The following is a 17,288-nucleotide window of genomic DNA, read 5'->3' as shown; positions in this document are numbered from 1 at the left end:
TTATGTCATATATAGTAGCTCACCCGACTCCGTAGATCCCACTTAGGTAAAGAGGTGTTTCACCACGCTCGTATCGCTGAATTATGGCCCATTTATCATTCAGCGTAAGTGTTGTATGTTTACGTTTGTTTGACGTCGATGCCATCACTAAGTAAAACCAAATCAGAAAACAACGACACGAAAAGACAGAAAAAAAGCACATCAACACCGTCAGAAATCGCGAGAGAACTGGCGTCGTTCAAATTTGATGACAAATACGTTTTGACCGGGAAACAAAACACAATCCCCCTCTGCTGCTCTGCTACGACTGATCAAAATAAAATAATGCCAATTGCATCCATAGACGTTATGAGGTTGTCGGATTACCGAACGTGTCGGATTAAGAAATGTCGGACTATCACGATTGTACTGTACTTACATAATATTGTAGATTACAATTTTTACGACTAGGGTATATCAACGTTGATGCCAAGCAGCTTCTCATCCACTTTTAAAAAGAATTATTTCGTACCAATCTAATTTCCTTACCTAACTTCAAATATGAGAAGCAATGTGAGTACTCAGGTGGGTGTCTTGTAAAAAGAAGAATGGAGGAAGCCTTACGTTTAAAGTTCCCATTTGATAAAGCGATATCAAAAAATACATACATATAGATTGTATGAATGGATGTAGTATGTTATCTGAGGGAGACTCCCACCCTTTTTGGGTCCAAACTCGCCTTTTGACAGCCTCTTTTTCTTATTGTGGTACAAATTTGCATACTCTGCCTTTGCTATTACTAGTAAATACCCATTAACAAGATTTGCCATTAGGGCATCTCTATTATTGATAATACATAAAAGAGGAGTTGCTCACATTACAAGTATGTCTAAAACATACTTAATGTATACTTATGATCCCATTATCATTGAAATTGCAAATAATTCGGTTAATGCAAGCTTAAGAAGGTAAATAAATACTCAAAAGCCCAGTAGCAAAAGTAGGTCAACCGAGAAGCCGTATATGTGTGCGTACTCGTAATATGTGCAAGATGTTTTTGACGACGCCATTTGTTTAATGAGTTCGTGCATTGGTAGTTTACACGCTTAACTGACGCTGTGGAAGCGAAGTTATTGCGTCTAAAGTATCAGTATGTTTGTGTCATCGGTACAAAAATGAGTTTCGAAGAAAGAGCTAATATGAAAATTTATTTAAAATCGGTAAAACGTTGACCGAAATATTTGAATTTATGAAAAAAGTGTATGGCGATGATTGTCTGTCTCGTGCCAGAGCTCATGAGTGATTTACACGTTTCAAAGATGGTTGTGAGTACATAAATGTCACCGAAAACTCTATAGAAACTGTTCGTAATTTTATCCAAAACGAACTGAAATTGTCGTAGAAATTCATGGATTCGGAGTTGAATATCTCCAAAACATCGATTGATTGCATTTTAAAGTTGCTTAGAGTTCAACATTCGAAAGACCTCATTAAAGAGGCGAGAAAAGGCGAGAACTTCCTTTACAACATTGAAACTGATGATGAAACCTGGCGTTTTCAACATGAACCTGAAACCAAACATCAAAGTACCGAATGGAAGGCCCCAGAGGAACCACCACCCAAAAAATCGCGTTTATATATATATATATATATATAATATATATAATTGGCGCGTACACGCTTTTTTTAGTGTTTGGCCGAGCTCCTCCTCCTATTTGTGGTGTGCGCCTTGATGTTGTTCCACAAATGGAGGGACCTAGAGTTTCAAGCCGACTCCGAACGGCAGATATTTTTGTGAGGAGATTTTTCATGGCAGAAATACACTCGGAGGTTTGCCATTGCCTGCCGAGGGGCGACCGCTATTAGAAAAATGTTTTTCTTAATTTTGGTAATTTCACCGAGATTCGTTCTCTCTGTGAATTCCGAATGGTAGTCGCGCACCAACCCATTCGGCTACGGTGGCCGCGTTTGGAGATGTCAAAAATCAAGTCGACGCAATTTTTAGCGTTTGTTGCATCGCGTTCGTCGAATTCGCCCTGAATACCACGAAGGAGGAAGCTGGCTTGCATGATAATACACCATCTCATCGATTCTCACTGTTGTGACTGGTTCTTTGTCTAGAAATCGCATTTTAACCATCAATCACTCACCTGATATTCACCTGATATGACTTTTACCTATTCGGAAAATTGCATTTGGCCGTGAAAGGAAAACATTTTGCGGCCGTAGAGACCATCCAAAAGGGTTGTACCGACATTCTGAAGGACATTCCGGATTCCGGTCAATGACCTGAAACTCTCTATCGAAAAGCTTTTAGATCGCGCAAAACTGTGTATCGAGGCCAGAGGGTATTATTTTAAATAAATAGACTCGAAGTTATCAGAACAAAGCTCCTGTCGTTTCTATTTTAGCTCAGTCTTGCTTATTTTGGACTACACCTTGTAGACACAGTAGCAAACAGAACCGCATTTGTCGAATAACTAGTCACTCATACCTTCTTTGATACAGATACGATTTTTTTGTAAAGTGTTCTACAGTGGTGACACAGTTCATTCACAGTTTATAAACAAATGCACCAGATACTTTGCACGATTTATACAAAAGAACAAAATTTCAATATATTCGTAAAAAATAACATTTTTATGCAATATTTAATGAACAAAAACTTCCATATTCATTCCTTGCATTAGAGAACTTAAGGTAATAACGAAATAAGGCACAATTTTATGCAAAAATATAATTCTTACATCGCCAAATAAAGAATATTTTATTAAACAAATAATAGAAAAAACAAGTATTCAGTACTTTTTTGGCCTGCCCTTAGCTTTAAGGGGTTATATACCTTGTATTGGACTAAAAAATCCAATTTTTTTTTATGGCATATTCTAAAAGTGCACCATCTTAAAAATACAATATAAATTCAAAAAATCATAAAGATCGAAGCACTAGAACGAAAGTTACAGTCCGTGGAAGCGCGCGACCTTTCTTGGAACGAGAAGTGCACGCAAATGGGGGACGGGAGATATCAACAACAACATAATAACATTTTTTAAAATAAAAACGCCAAAAAGTATTCTTCGAGAGTTACCCTTAAGTATGATATATGCCTCTTTTCAATAAAAGTTCTAAAACATATTTAAAAAAAAATTATCGCAATCGTCCATTTTTTCGAGCTCACAAGGTATATAACCCCTTAATAACTGCTTGCAAATGTCGATGCAAACTTCTTACCAATACCTTGGTTTCATTAGCTGCAATTTTCTCCCATTCCACACTTAAAGCTGTCTTTAATGATGCCTTTGATGTTATTTTTGGCTTTCTGATTCCTCTTTCTAAGAGCTCCCAGACATGCCCAATTGGGTTCAGATCCGCTGATTGAGGTGGAGTTTTAAGCTGTTTACAGTGTTAAATAAGCACAAGATAGGATGAGTGTTTTGGATGTTTGTCAATATTACGAGGGGTGCCTTTTATATGTCGGGATTAGAGAACAAAAACAAATTTTAATCATCGAAAATCACTTTATTGTTTTTCAAAATATTTTCCATGAAGATCTATACACTTTTGCATGCGTTTGAACCAATTGTGTCAGGTGTCGAAAAACGTTGACCTCTCAGTTTGTTTTTTACGTACGGGACTAAAAAGAAGTCATTCGGTGCCAAGTCAGGACTATACGGCGGATGACCCATTAATTCGATGTTTTGCGTGCTCAAAAATGCAGTTGTTTGAGCCGATGTGTGAGAGTTCGCATTGTCCTGGTGAAGAGTGATCCGTCTTTGGCGATTGGTTTTCCTAATTTCTTGGAAGACAACTGACAAACAAATGGTTGTGTACCACTCAGAATTTACTGTTCTGCGTTGTTCTAGTGGTACGGTTGCAACATGTCCAGTTTTTCCGAAAAAACAGGCGACCATTTGCTTGGAAGTTGTTCGTGCGCGAACAACTTTTGTTGGATTTGGCTCATCTTTAAACACCCATACAGGCGACTGCTGTTTACTTTCGGGCTCATACGCGTAAATCCATGATTCATCACCTGTAACGATGTAATAGACGTGTTTCGAAGCCATGCGATCGTATTTTTTGAGCATTTCCTTCGACCAATCGACACGAGCCTTTTTTTGAGCGATTGACAAATTGTGCTGGTCCCACTAATGCCTAAGATTATCTCAATCTCACGATAGGTCACATGACGATCTTGCAATATCAGTTCGCGCACAGCATCAATGGTTTTCGGAACAACAACTAATTTTGGACGACCTTCACGAAATTCGTCTTGGAGTGAACTACGACCACGATTGAATTCACCATACCATCGATAAACACTGGTCCTTGATGGAGCTACATCGCCAAAAAATGAATTAAGTTCATCCATGCAATGTTGCTGAGTTAATCCACGTCGAAAGTTGTAAAAAATAATCGCACGAAAATGTTCACGATTTAATTCCATTTTTGGACCGAGATGAATCTTTTAAGTTACTGTAAACAACACAAATAGCGCTGGGATTTCAAAACGTTCTGAGTACGTAAAAGCCAAAAAATGTCAAACTTTGCGATACAGCTGTCAGTTGCCAGATTTCAACACCAGGGTTGCCAAATCCCGACATATAAAAGTCATCCCTCGTATCATCAATAAAAACCATTTTTAAGATAAGATACGATTTTTTTCATTCAGTTCTGTAACCTGTAACCATTCGCCAAACTTTTGGAGTGCCACCTGATCCGAAAGCATTAAATTTCGACTAATCACTGAATATGACGTTTTCCCAAAAAAATCTTCTTTCTGTTAATATCTGAAATGTAGGGCTTGCAGCGTGCCTCTCTGCTATGATTATCGGCGTTATGCAGACAATTACGGACTGTTTGTGGGCTTACTTTTTTATGCAAATACTCCTGAATATTTCGGCATACTATCGTGGAGGTTATTTTTGAATTTTGCTGATGCTGCTTTATTGCACAGGGTGCACGAATAAATTGTGTGATACTGCATATTTCATAATGTTTTGTGAAAATGGAAAAAGAGAGAATGCAGATATTTTATTTATTTTGTTTGATTTCATTTCTCAACATAAAATATGAAAAAGTGTTCACTCATTTCATTGTAATGAATTGGATACATCTTTGCCAAATTTGTGCATTTTTGTTTGAACTATAATCATTTTTCAAAATAATGCTACCAAATTCTCAGGTGAAATGCTTCATTTATTAACAAATAAAACATTGTAATTCAAGTTTACAAAATATTTAAATATAAAAAAGATTTTACAAAAGTAGCAAAAAACTAACTTAGCAAGGCTTTATTTTTCATACCGTTATCCTTTCCACGTTGTTGAGTAACAGTGGCCCAATTGCTGCGAACGGCGAATCAATAATTGATAGTAATCATTAACACTGGCCGATACAGCTGCGATATTTTCTTCAGTTCGCACTCTACGTAAGCGTGTTGGTGGTTTGATGTCCGATAATGTAAATTTGGTGCTAAATTTAGTCACAATAGCTCGAATAGCCGCTTCAGTGGGTCGATTAAACTGACCATAAAATGGAAGAAGCGCGCGATAAACTTTCTTAACAGAACACGCATTTCTATGGTAAAAATTCAATGGTTCGCAAGCGTTGTTCGTTAGCAAGACGATTCATGGTTAAATTATAGACCAAACTGAAGATGTTTGACATGAATGAAAGCCTGCCGAACCCCAGTCAGTAGTTGAAAGGGTTCCGATTATTTGCCTTTATGGATAAGAGCTAGAAATTTAACTGTTACTCCTCTCCTCCGCAAAACAGCCCAGATACACTCTCTTTTTACGCTATCGACAGCAGATGGAGTTTGGAGTTATGTATACTCGGTGCATTGTTCTATGACAATACGGAGGATGTGGATGTGGTCTGCACAGAAAAAACCGCTATGAAATCCAGCTTGGCAGGATTGGCATCTTCCAAAATGGGCCTAAAGAACGTCGACGAACTTTGGTCAAGAGTTCTGAAGGAACGGCATGATCTTCCACACTCAGCAATTGAAAAACCGGTCGAGAGCTAGCCAAGACGGATAAATAACGTGATGAAAGCTAACGGTCTCTGGACAAAATAATAATATTAAGTTTTATGCAATAAAAGTTGTCGTCAAACAATATTGGCTAAATAGAATTTTTGTTATTACTGTATAATCTTTTTTTTATTTAAACATTTTGTAAATTTGAATTAATACGTTTTATTACTTAATAAATGAGGCATTTAACCTAGAAATTTGATAGCATTATTTTGAAAAAATTACTCTAAATCAATCAAAACTGCACGAACGTGGCAAACTCTTGGCCGTTTTTGCTCGCCACTGTACTACATATCTCTACACATATTCCTTTATGCTCTTACATAAAACCGCTATGTGAACAAAATACCTTTCTGCCGAAGTGCATGAAAGACTAATATTCAGTTTTAAAGAGCGCAACTTTGTCGTTTATCGGCTTTCAACCCATTACCAATTCGATTAATTTTATTACTGAGGCCCCTATTATGAGTTAGATTCGATCTTCGATATTCGTTGGTTGTCGAAGATCGAAAATCGAATGTCTATTTGGTATTATGAGCGGTGCAGCCCTGTCGAAATTTTCGTTGAATACCGAATTTAGAGTCGAATGCAATTTTGCTTTCGATTGTGTTGCGTATTGTTGGTAAACTTGTTAAAATGTACGTTGTTTGCGATTATTTATGGTTTTATAGTAGCCAAATAATAAATATATACTAATTTTGTTAATTTTATGCAGGTCGAAAGTCGTGAGTACCAAACAGCAATTAGAAAGGCTAGTTTCATTAATAGAAGAGAATCCACAATTCGCAAAAGGGATTTGCACCAAAGTTCAAGCAGCAAAAAAATGGGAGGAATTTAAAACGGAGCTGAATTGCTTGGGACCACCAGTTAGAACGGCAGCAAAATGGATTAAGGTTAATAATGGTTTTTTTGTGATGTTTATAGAAATACATTTTTATTTTCCCTTGGCAGGTATGGGCTGAAATACGTAGAGGAACTGAAATACATATTTTTTTCGAATGACGAATAATTGAATAAAGAAAATTTATAACAAAAACAAAACAGAAACTGTGGCGTAAAGGTTTCTATTTAATACTTTTTAGATTTTTCTAGAATATTCTAAGAATTTCATTTCTTATGCTGTATTTGCTATAAAAATGTGCTTTTCTTTGTTGCAGATCAGCCTCTGTACTACTAAATTGTATCCAGCTTTGGCAAATATAATTTTCCAGGACATCTATTTTTTCCGATAGCACAACAGACACAGTGGGTTGAGCAAGTCCTAGCATACCTTCATTACCAATACTCAATTGGTACGATCCCTGAGCATAAAATCGCAGAACTGTGACTAGCTTTAAAATATTTGGAAGATTTGGCTCAGGTGCACTGCTGCAACTGGTTTTCTGTACTGGACAGTAGGTCCATAAACGCCTCTTTAGATGAAGTTCTTTTAAAATCTGTAAAGAAATTTCTGTAATATTAAGTACGTCAACACATTTTGAAAATTCTAAACGTACTCAGTGGAAGCCATTTCTAGGGGGTTGGATGCCCTCCTCAACTGTTTTCTACTTCTAGCTAGTTCCGCTAATCTTTTATCGTCCGATAAATCGTCGAACCACAACTCCGTTGTACTCATTTTCACAAAAAATGCTTTTCTTAACTTTTAAAAATGTTGTTAGCAAAGAATTTCAACACAATCGGTTTTTCTTTTACTTTGATTTGCTGTATCAGCTGAGAAAAAATTATCTATTGTAAATGCGTCGAGCGATCGAAATTCACAATAGTCCTATTCTTCAACGAATGAGCACGATAATACCAAATGAAAATTCGTTCGATCAGCACTTTCGACTACAGTCGAAGATCGAATGTTGCTCATAATAAGGGCCTGAGAATTCATTTCATAGCGCGCATTGCGTGGGTATGCACACATTTGCTTGAAAACAATTGTGTGTGAGTGCTAACATACTAGTAAAGTGTGTTGCCTAAAGCATACATTTAGGCATTGCAACATCAACCTTGCCGACTTAGTTCCCGTGTTCACTAAGTGCACATTAAACCATACCTTTAGGCATAAACAGCTGCCAACATGCGACCAGTGAATATGCATCAAGACTCCCCCGCTAATGCTAATACAGGGTGCGCCATAAAGCGTTTGCTTTTTAAACCACCTATTTTTTTGAGAATGGTAACACAAATGACATGTCAAATGTGTTCATAATTTACTTAAAGGTTTGACATTTACGAAATGGGACGCTATACGCTTGAACAAAATTGGGAAATATTGAAAACCTATATCCAAAGTGGTGAGTCTTCTTCTTCTTTTCTGATGAAACTCATTTTCACATCGGTGGCTACGTCAATAAGCAAAATTTTCGGATTTGGGGCTGAGAAAATCCACACGTTACTGTAGAGAAGCAAATGCATCCACAACGAGTCACTGTTTGGTGCGGTTTTTGGTCTGGCGGCATCATCGGGCCATTTTTTTCGAAAATGAGCGAGGAGCCGCGGTTACAGTAAATGGCGAGCGTTACCGTGACATGCTCAACGTGTTTTTGTTTCCAAAAATTGAAGAGGATGACATGGACGACATTTGGTTTCAACAGGATGGTGCAACTTGTCACACTGCCAAAGTTACACTCGAACTTTTGGCTACCGTTTTTGAAAACCGAATAACACAGGGCAACAAAAAAAAAAATCTGCGGCAATAATTTTGTTAATGGTTTTCATTAGCACTTGTATTATATATATGTGTAATTGGGCTAGTACTAGTCGATAAGTTTTATGAAAAAACTGGTAAAGGTACTGGAGTCCACAATGAAGGTGGAAGAATATCGCACTATGGCGTGTTCGAATTGAAAATTGTATACTACAAAATGATGGAAACGGCTTTAAAGTTTTATTGGGATCAGCTTTTCCTGAGATACGGGAAACATTTTGACCTAGCAATTGTATCTGTCAACAGAGTAATGAAGCTGTACATAGCTCAAGTGTGGTCAACACTTGCACCGGGTCCCAAAACGTTAAAACTTTAGCATGGCCACTGCATTCACCAGATCTGAACATTATTGAAAATATATGGTGATGGCTTGCTCGTACCTAAGGTTCAAGGGAATGGGCAATAATTTGAAGACAAAAATATTTCATTCGAATCATTGAAATAGTCTTATCTGAAAGTTCATTAGGCTATCTGGAGAATTTCCTAAAAGAAATGACAAATCCATGCATCAGCGTATTTACGAAGTAATTTATAAACCAGTTGGCAACACAAACTACTAAGCTTTAAATAATAAATGTAAAAAAAAAAATCCTATCTTCGTTATTATTTTTTCTTATTTGGTTAGTGTCTCGATTCAAGTGAACCAATAAATCACGCACAGGACTGGAGCTGTTGAAGTTTTACAGCTGCGAAATGCCTTTATATGGAATAATAAGTTATTATTGATGAAATATTCCCACTGTTGAGCAGGCAACCTGTCTTCGATATGCTGCCTCCACTACTATTCGAGCAAAGTACATCCTTCACTTTAGTTATTAGAAACCCCTGTGTTACTGGATCAAATACAGTTGCTTTAATAATCAGTTTCTTCCATAAAAATTATCCGCTTATAATCAAGTGCCTATACAGGATTGCCCATATTCGACGGACCCATCTGGCAACCCTGTATCTTTTGACAGAGACGTCAGGTCGCTTAATGACATACAGCGTTGAAAGCGTCAGTCCAAGCAGATTTTTACCATGGATCAGTACACGCCACGCGAGCGCTCCCAAATTGTTGAAATTTACGTTCAACAAAAGAAGTCAATTGTGAAAAGAAGAAGAAGAAGAAGGAAAGAAGAAAATTGTGATGCCAATTATTCGTGGAAAAGCGTATGAGGCAGTTCTGGTTTCAACAAGTCGGCGCTCCACCACACACAGCTCGCACCACAATCGATTTTTTGAAGAAATTGCTTCCTCGTCGTTTGATGTCGAAAAATGGCGATTTTGACTGGCCACCGCGTTCGCCCGATTTAACGCCACCTGACTTCTTCTTGTGGAGATATTTACAATCAAAGGTTTATATTAATAAGCCAAAGACCATAGAAGAGCTCAAGAACAACATCCGTGAGGAAATAGCGCCTATTCCATCCGAAATGTTAGCTAAGACTATGGAAAATGCTGCAAAACGGGCACAATACGCCGTACAGGCTCAAGGCGGTCATTTGAGAGATATCATATTCAAAAAGTGATGTCAACAAATCTACTTGAGCCGAATAAAATGATTATAATCGTCAACATCAAAAAAATTGTGCTTTTCTTTGATTTAGAAAAAAAACACATCGGTCCGACGAATATGGGCACCCCAGTATACAGCCCAATCGTACCAGCTTTTGACATAACAAAACTCTAAAATGTATTTTAATTCTAAATACAATATTTTGACGAATTGGTCGAAATTTTACGACTTCACTTATTAAAGGAAAACACGCAATTTGGGAATTACGTAAGTGCGGGAGAGAGATTGGAGCAGGTATTTAAACCAACTCACTTAGACAGGCAAGATGTCTAGTACTAAACAGCCTATTCATTCAAAAAATAGTCAACAGGTGTGTTTGCACCCAGACCGAGTCTTATGGTCGAGTGTACAACACCTAAACCGCACCATTGATTAGTTGCGGAAAGCCGAACAGCAGTGTTACTTGCATTCTGTTTACCAACTAAATATAGGTGAGTTAAGGGGGGAGCCTGCTTTAGAGGCTTCAAAAAATCGATTTTTTTTTTTGCATAAATGTCTTCCCAAACTATCCAAAAATGTGTCCTCAAAATTTCAGAAGCAAATTCAAAATATTTTTGGAGTTACAGAAGAAATTGTGAGCAAGCGTCGAGCAGGTATACGAGCGGCCGGATCGCTCGAAGTGCGATTTCTCGATTTTTTATTTTTACGATTTTTCCTAATTGGCGGGAAAGATAGGGAAAAAGTTAAACGTCCCATCGAAACGAGATAACATTGATGGTATTCGGAATTAAATTCTCTTCTAGTTGAACCTAAAAACCTTTAAGAAAGTTATGATAAACCCACTTTTTAAACAATCTAAAATGAATTTGTTTTTCCAAAAAAATTAATTTTTTTTTTAATTAATTTTAGTTTAATTTTCTTGGTTTAACTATATAGAAGCTATACTATACCAAAATAAAAACTTTTTGGGTTTTTGGTTTGAAATGAAAATTGCGACCTGCATCTTTCCCGCCGCACGACACATGCACACTCGAGGCGCCTCGGCAATATGTTTGTACCAGGCATAATATGACATATATTTTAATGAAAAAATTCGAGAAGACTGTTGAAATATATAACAATAAAACCTTAAAGTTTCGTTTTAATTGAATATTTATTTCCTTCCCAAAAAAATCCACGAAAAAATCGATTTAGTGAACCCTCTAAAGCACGCTCCCCCCTTAAGAATAAAAACGTACTCAGAGCATCAACGAACGTAGTTTTAAGAGCGCTGGTCTTAAATATAATATAAGCGCAATACGTTGCTAACCGTAGTCTTGTCGAGAGCCGTGCACCAGACTATAATCCCGTAAAAGCGGATTAGTCTGATAACGATCCAATACAGCCAGTGAGTGTTCTTCGGAGAAAGACTCTACCTGCGTTGATTTGATTGTATTTTGAAACCAATCAATGTATGAGATAAAATTGTCTATGTATAAAACCTCTTTGAATTTGTTAAATATTTCAAAGTACAGAATACACAAATCTATAGTTTGCTTAAGACTTAAATATTTCAGTTTAATAAAAATATTTGAAACTGAGAAGCATAAAATTGAATATAATAAATATTTACTGTGATATGTCCGAAGCTTAACTTTTTGTTTAGGAATGTACATACATGCATATGCACTATATACGCCCGCCGTAGCCAAATGCGTTGATTCGTGGCTGCCATTCGGTGTGCATTTCTGTAATGAAAACGTTCGGAGGCGGCATAAAGAGCCAACTCATCATTGTGCGCATCACAAATAGTAAGCAGAGCTTGGCCAAACAACCAACAAAGGATGCAAGCGCCAATTATCGATATACTTGCACATAAATTTATACTGCATCTATGTTGAACACATTTTCCACCGCCGCGTATCAACCAAACAGTCGAAAAGCCATCGTAAGCCCACATTGTTACATTGCCCAGTTTCGCCACTACGGTTGTGCCGCACAATAGTATTTTGCTGGTAAAACATCAATTATTCGAGCATTGAAATTCAGAAAACAAATGATGTAGTACAGCGAAGATAGATGAAAAGTGGCATGCATTTCAATGACGTTTACGTACAACATAATAAAGAGTTTTCCAATGACAGGTGTTATTTTGAATAGCCCGCTATTTCGGTAGATGCCACTTTTGCAGCTGTCATTTTTTGATATTTGACAAGTAGAAACCACGCCATTAATAAAAATGGAACAATACACGCTTAAGCAACGCACTGAAATTATTAAAATTCACTATAAAAATGGTGAAAATTTGGCAGAGACGGTTCGTAAAACTCAAACATTTTTGGGTCATCGTGAAGCACCTTGTCGGACGGTAATACAGAAATTCGTGAACAAATTCGAGCTGTTGGGACAAGTTAGGGATGTGAAGAATAAAACCCGTGCACGTCGCTCAAGCACAGCCGAAAATATTGCTGTTGTTGCCGAAAGTGTGGAAGAAAACCCAGGTTTGTCCATTCCTCGTCGTTCTTTGGAGTTCGGCATTCCACAAACGTCATTACACCGTATTTTGCATAAAGATTTGGGTCTTGAGGCTTATAAAGTCCAGTTAACACAAGAACTCAAGCCGGCCGATCATCTACAACGTCGTGTCTTTGCTGTTGGGTCGTTGAATTGCATGAAAATGATCCGGAATCCCATCGAAAAACCATTTGGACTGATGAGGCCCGTTTCCACGTCGATGTCTTCGTCAACAACCAAAATTGTCGGATCTGGGGCTCAGAAAATCCAAGAGTTATTGTTGAAAAGCCTCTCCATCCTCAACGTGTGACTGTTTGGTGCGGTTTATGGTCCGGTGGAGTCATTAAACCGTACTTTTTCGAATATAAAGCTGGAGCAACAGTTACGGTGAATGGATTGCGCTATCGAGAAATGATTAAGGATTTTTTATGGCCGGAATTGGATGGTATTGATTTGGACAACATTTATTTTCAACAAGACGGCGCTACGTGCCACACAAGCAACGAAACCATTGATCTTTTATGGTAATAACGCCTCTTATTGGAAAACCCTTTAGGTAGGATATTTCCTTTACTCAAATTGTAATGGATTTTTATTACTACTGCTGGCTCAAGACGCAATAGCAAAAACGTATTTTAAGAAAATATAATTTTTTTTTACGTACAGTCTGTGTCAGAAAAAAGGAACCGCGATTAATCATGAAGTATCAAAGATATATATTTAAACTTTTTTTACACGAACCTATGTACAAAACGACGAATCGCAATTACTCAATAAGCCGTGTGGTCTTCTTCGTTGTCGAGTATAGCCTGGCATTTTCTTCATGCTTTGAACCAGCTTTTCTGCATAGCTCATCGACAAACAGGACTAGATTTTGTGAACTTGACGCACGAGTTGCTTTAAAGTTTTCACAGTTCCCCACACATTTTCATTGGGGTTGGCGTCTGGGGACTAGGAAGGCCAGTCCAAAACTGTGACGCCATTTTTGTGTTTTGTTGTTTCTCAATGTGTTTTTCTGATTGCAGTGGTTTTGACGATGTGGAACGGTAGGATATGTTCGCCTCCTTCAGTCTACTTTCGATGGTGTTGATACTCACATCTATTCCCTTGTTATCAACAACTGATCGTGCTTGGCGTAGTCGCAAAGAAGGGACGATCACTTTGTCCTGCTTTTTTTGTCGTCACTCGCTTCAAGCCACGCTCGGAGAAGTCGTCAACATTTTTGTACACCTTATACCGTTGATTCCACATCACAACAAACTTTTTGATTTTTTAATTTCTTTTGCAGGCGCGGCGTGAGATAATTTCGGCCCTTTGGAATGCGTGTATGAAAATACCGCCTCAAAACGCTTCAATTCTTTCAGAGTACTCTCTCTCACTAATTTTTGTTTGGTTGCGTTAACGGAAAAGTTTCGAATGACACTAACCTCAGTTAGCACTGACGTCGTAGCCCTTGAGTGGGACTAATAATAATAATAATTTATCCTAGTAGGTGGTCCAATGACCGACACTGCGACCTAAAAGATCTTTTGTGTCAAGCTACCTAATTTAATATGGATGATCCTTCTGATCATCCGCGAAAGTTACCCGACCACTACATCAGGTTCTAGTTTGCCTAGTTGTTCTCTGCCTTTGGAAAGGAGTTGGTTGAAAGCCATGTTCTTCCAACAATTTTTCTGCTATACGTATAAACCTTAGTATATCTGTAATAGGAGCTTTCTTTATTTCTTCCGGATCCAGTTGATCACGGTGGAAAATTTGCATTCTGGTTCTAGCCAGTGCAACGCACTCGCACAATAAGTGCTCCGTTGTTTCATCATCCTCAAAACAGAGTCTACACTCAGTGTCCCTGAGAAGTTGAATTCTGTTAAGATGATAGTTTAGATAGTAGTGGGACTATTACGCAGCAAAAAGCAGAACGAAATATATCTTGAAGTTACAAGAAAAAAACTGGTTCTTTTCTTCTGACATATACTGCAAATAAGTAGTTCAAAAGATATGTGAAGAGCAAAATGGCATTGTAGAATACAGCGTTTCCAATTTTCGTTGGAAAAAAAGTTGGCTCGGACTTAACCTTAGGTGTCACCCTCTAAAATACTTAATGGGATGTAGCTTGTTTATTTCTAGCATCTGGTATATAGGTATATACCGTTAGTGCGTTAAGTCCTGGGTAGTTAGTGCGTACCGAATTTAAGCGGAGAAATTTAGAAATTTACCCTAACCGTAGTATTAACCATAACGATGATATTCATGTTATCAATTATTGGTGCCATAGGCATGAGATTAAAAATTGAAAAACTATATACTTTTTTTCATATATAAAAGTAAAATATGTTTAATACATAATGTGAAAATTTTAGACTTAAATTCAAAATATCAGTAAAGTTATAGCGCATATTGAAGAGCACGTCGTAGCTGCGTGGTTTTAGCCGCACGGCAACTGCAGATGTCATTGCGAAAACTTTAAAAGTGTTTTTTTCTCAAAACAACGTTTTTATGGTCTGTCAACAACCTACAGCAAATATTATTTAACCAATTGATCTGAAATATCAGTTATTCCACAGATTAGTAGTTCTGGCAAGTGATACGTTCATTTCTTTTCAGCCCTAACTTTCCATACTATGTACAGTCTGATTTCCACCGAAAAACACACCTTTTTTCAAAAGTCCGCCATTTTGATATTTAAAAAAAGGAATTCCCATTGTAGCACCTGCCATGGCAGTAAAATGGATTGTGGTGTTGGAGCTGGTATATATTCTCATAGACTTAAAATTCAAAAAAAGATCTGTGCGTCTCCCTAATGCTTGCAGTGTCTTTCAGGCGGAAGTACTGGTAACTGAGGAAGCTTGTAGGCTACTAATTGCAGATCCCTCTTTTAAGGGCAATATCGCTATTCTTTCGGTTGGCCAAGCTGCACTCCAGGCACTGGGTTCAGCTACAACAACCTCTAAAGTGGTGGAACAAAGCAGGAATAGCCTTACCACCTTGGGCGAAAACCATAGAGTTACCTTAATCTAGATCCCGGGACATCGGAACATCGAAGGTAATGAAAAAGCGGATGAACTGGCAAGAAGGGGATCTGCTATGAATAACTCTCTTGCATAATCGGTATTCACATCACTAGGTACAGTCAAGAGGGCAATTTCAATAAAATACCTCTGAATCACGGGTAGTAGATGGAGAGACCTGACGAAATGTAAAATTAGCAGAACGTTATGGCCCACCTACAACCTTAAGCAATCGTCAACATTGATAAACATAAAACGACTGGACGCCGGGAGACTAACGGCAGTCATAACTGGCTTTTGGTCTGTGGTAGAACAAGCAGTCAAAATGGGCTTCCCTCACAACACATACTGTCACAGTTGTAAACAACCGGAGAAAAAGGAAACAATCTTCCATTTTCTCTGCAAATGCCCTGCCCTATGAAAGGACAGAAAGTTAACCCTGGGTAAACCGCTGTTCGGGAATCTGGAACAGCTGTCTGGCTTAGATGTCAACAACCTGATAAGGTTCCTGAACCGCTCTGACTGGATATAATCATGCTGAAAATAACTGGTAAACAAGTTGGTAAGGAGGATGTGGCAACAAAATGGTGCGGAAGCGATGGTTGACTTCTGGAAGAATTACCACTTAAACCAACCAACCTAATGACACGCCTACAGAATAATAATCAGTTTAACCTTTTTGTTTCAGATTTCCTGAAGAGCTAAAATCCCGTTGACAATCCACCTATCTTTTTTTAAGACGCTTACTTTGGTGCCACACTACTACAAAAAAAATATGTAAAAAAAAATGGTTTTGTATGCTATTTGATGTCAATAATAACATACTATAAAATCAAAATGATCCCATTTTATTTTCTTAAAAAAAAATTCAAACAAAAAATATATATAAAAAATAAGTATTTGACCAGACTACTACCATAAGTAGCTGATATTTACATATTCTATGTGCAGAAGCAAAAGAAAAGGTAACAACAATGCAGCAAAACACGATGCAACACAATGCAACCGGTTATGGTTATGGCGAAATGGGGTGAAATTTAAAATTTACCCCGGTGTGTCGTTTACGTCAAACAAAAAATAGGTGTGTCTAGCGAATGTTAATGGAACTCACCCACACTTAGTGCATACATTACTGTCCACTATCCAACTTTTCAGTTTTACGTTTCAGTGACTAAGATTTGCAAATTATTTTGCCAATTTAACGGTGTTTAGGAGAACCAAAAACAAAAAACAATTGCGCTAGTGAGACCATCCGCAAATCTAGATTAATGAAATCTATACCAAGATTTTTTTATTTACAAAAAGCCTTTTAATTATTTTAGAAATAATACATTTTATGGCATGAGGCGACTGCAATTAAAAAAAAAAAATTATAGTAGCATTCGAACTGGCATTCCCATGGGATTAACAATCAATATTCACTCGAACACTCTTCTTGCAGCGGCGGGTGACTATTATAATAATTAAGTATGTAAATGCGATCACTCATTTTGAATTTCATTCATCATAGTTCTATAAAAAAATTTGTAATTAATTTACTGAATTTCCTATGGAATCGCATCTAAAATGTTGTAGATA

This window comes from Anastrepha ludens, chromosome 4, assembly GCF_028408465.1.
Source record: "Anastrepha ludens isolate Willacy chromosome 4, idAnaLude1.1, whole genome shotgun sequence".
Lineage (NCBI taxonomy): Eukaryota > Metazoa > Arthropoda > Insecta > Diptera > Tephritidae > Anastrepha > Anastrepha ludens.
Note: the sequence above shows the minus strand (reverse complement) of the source record.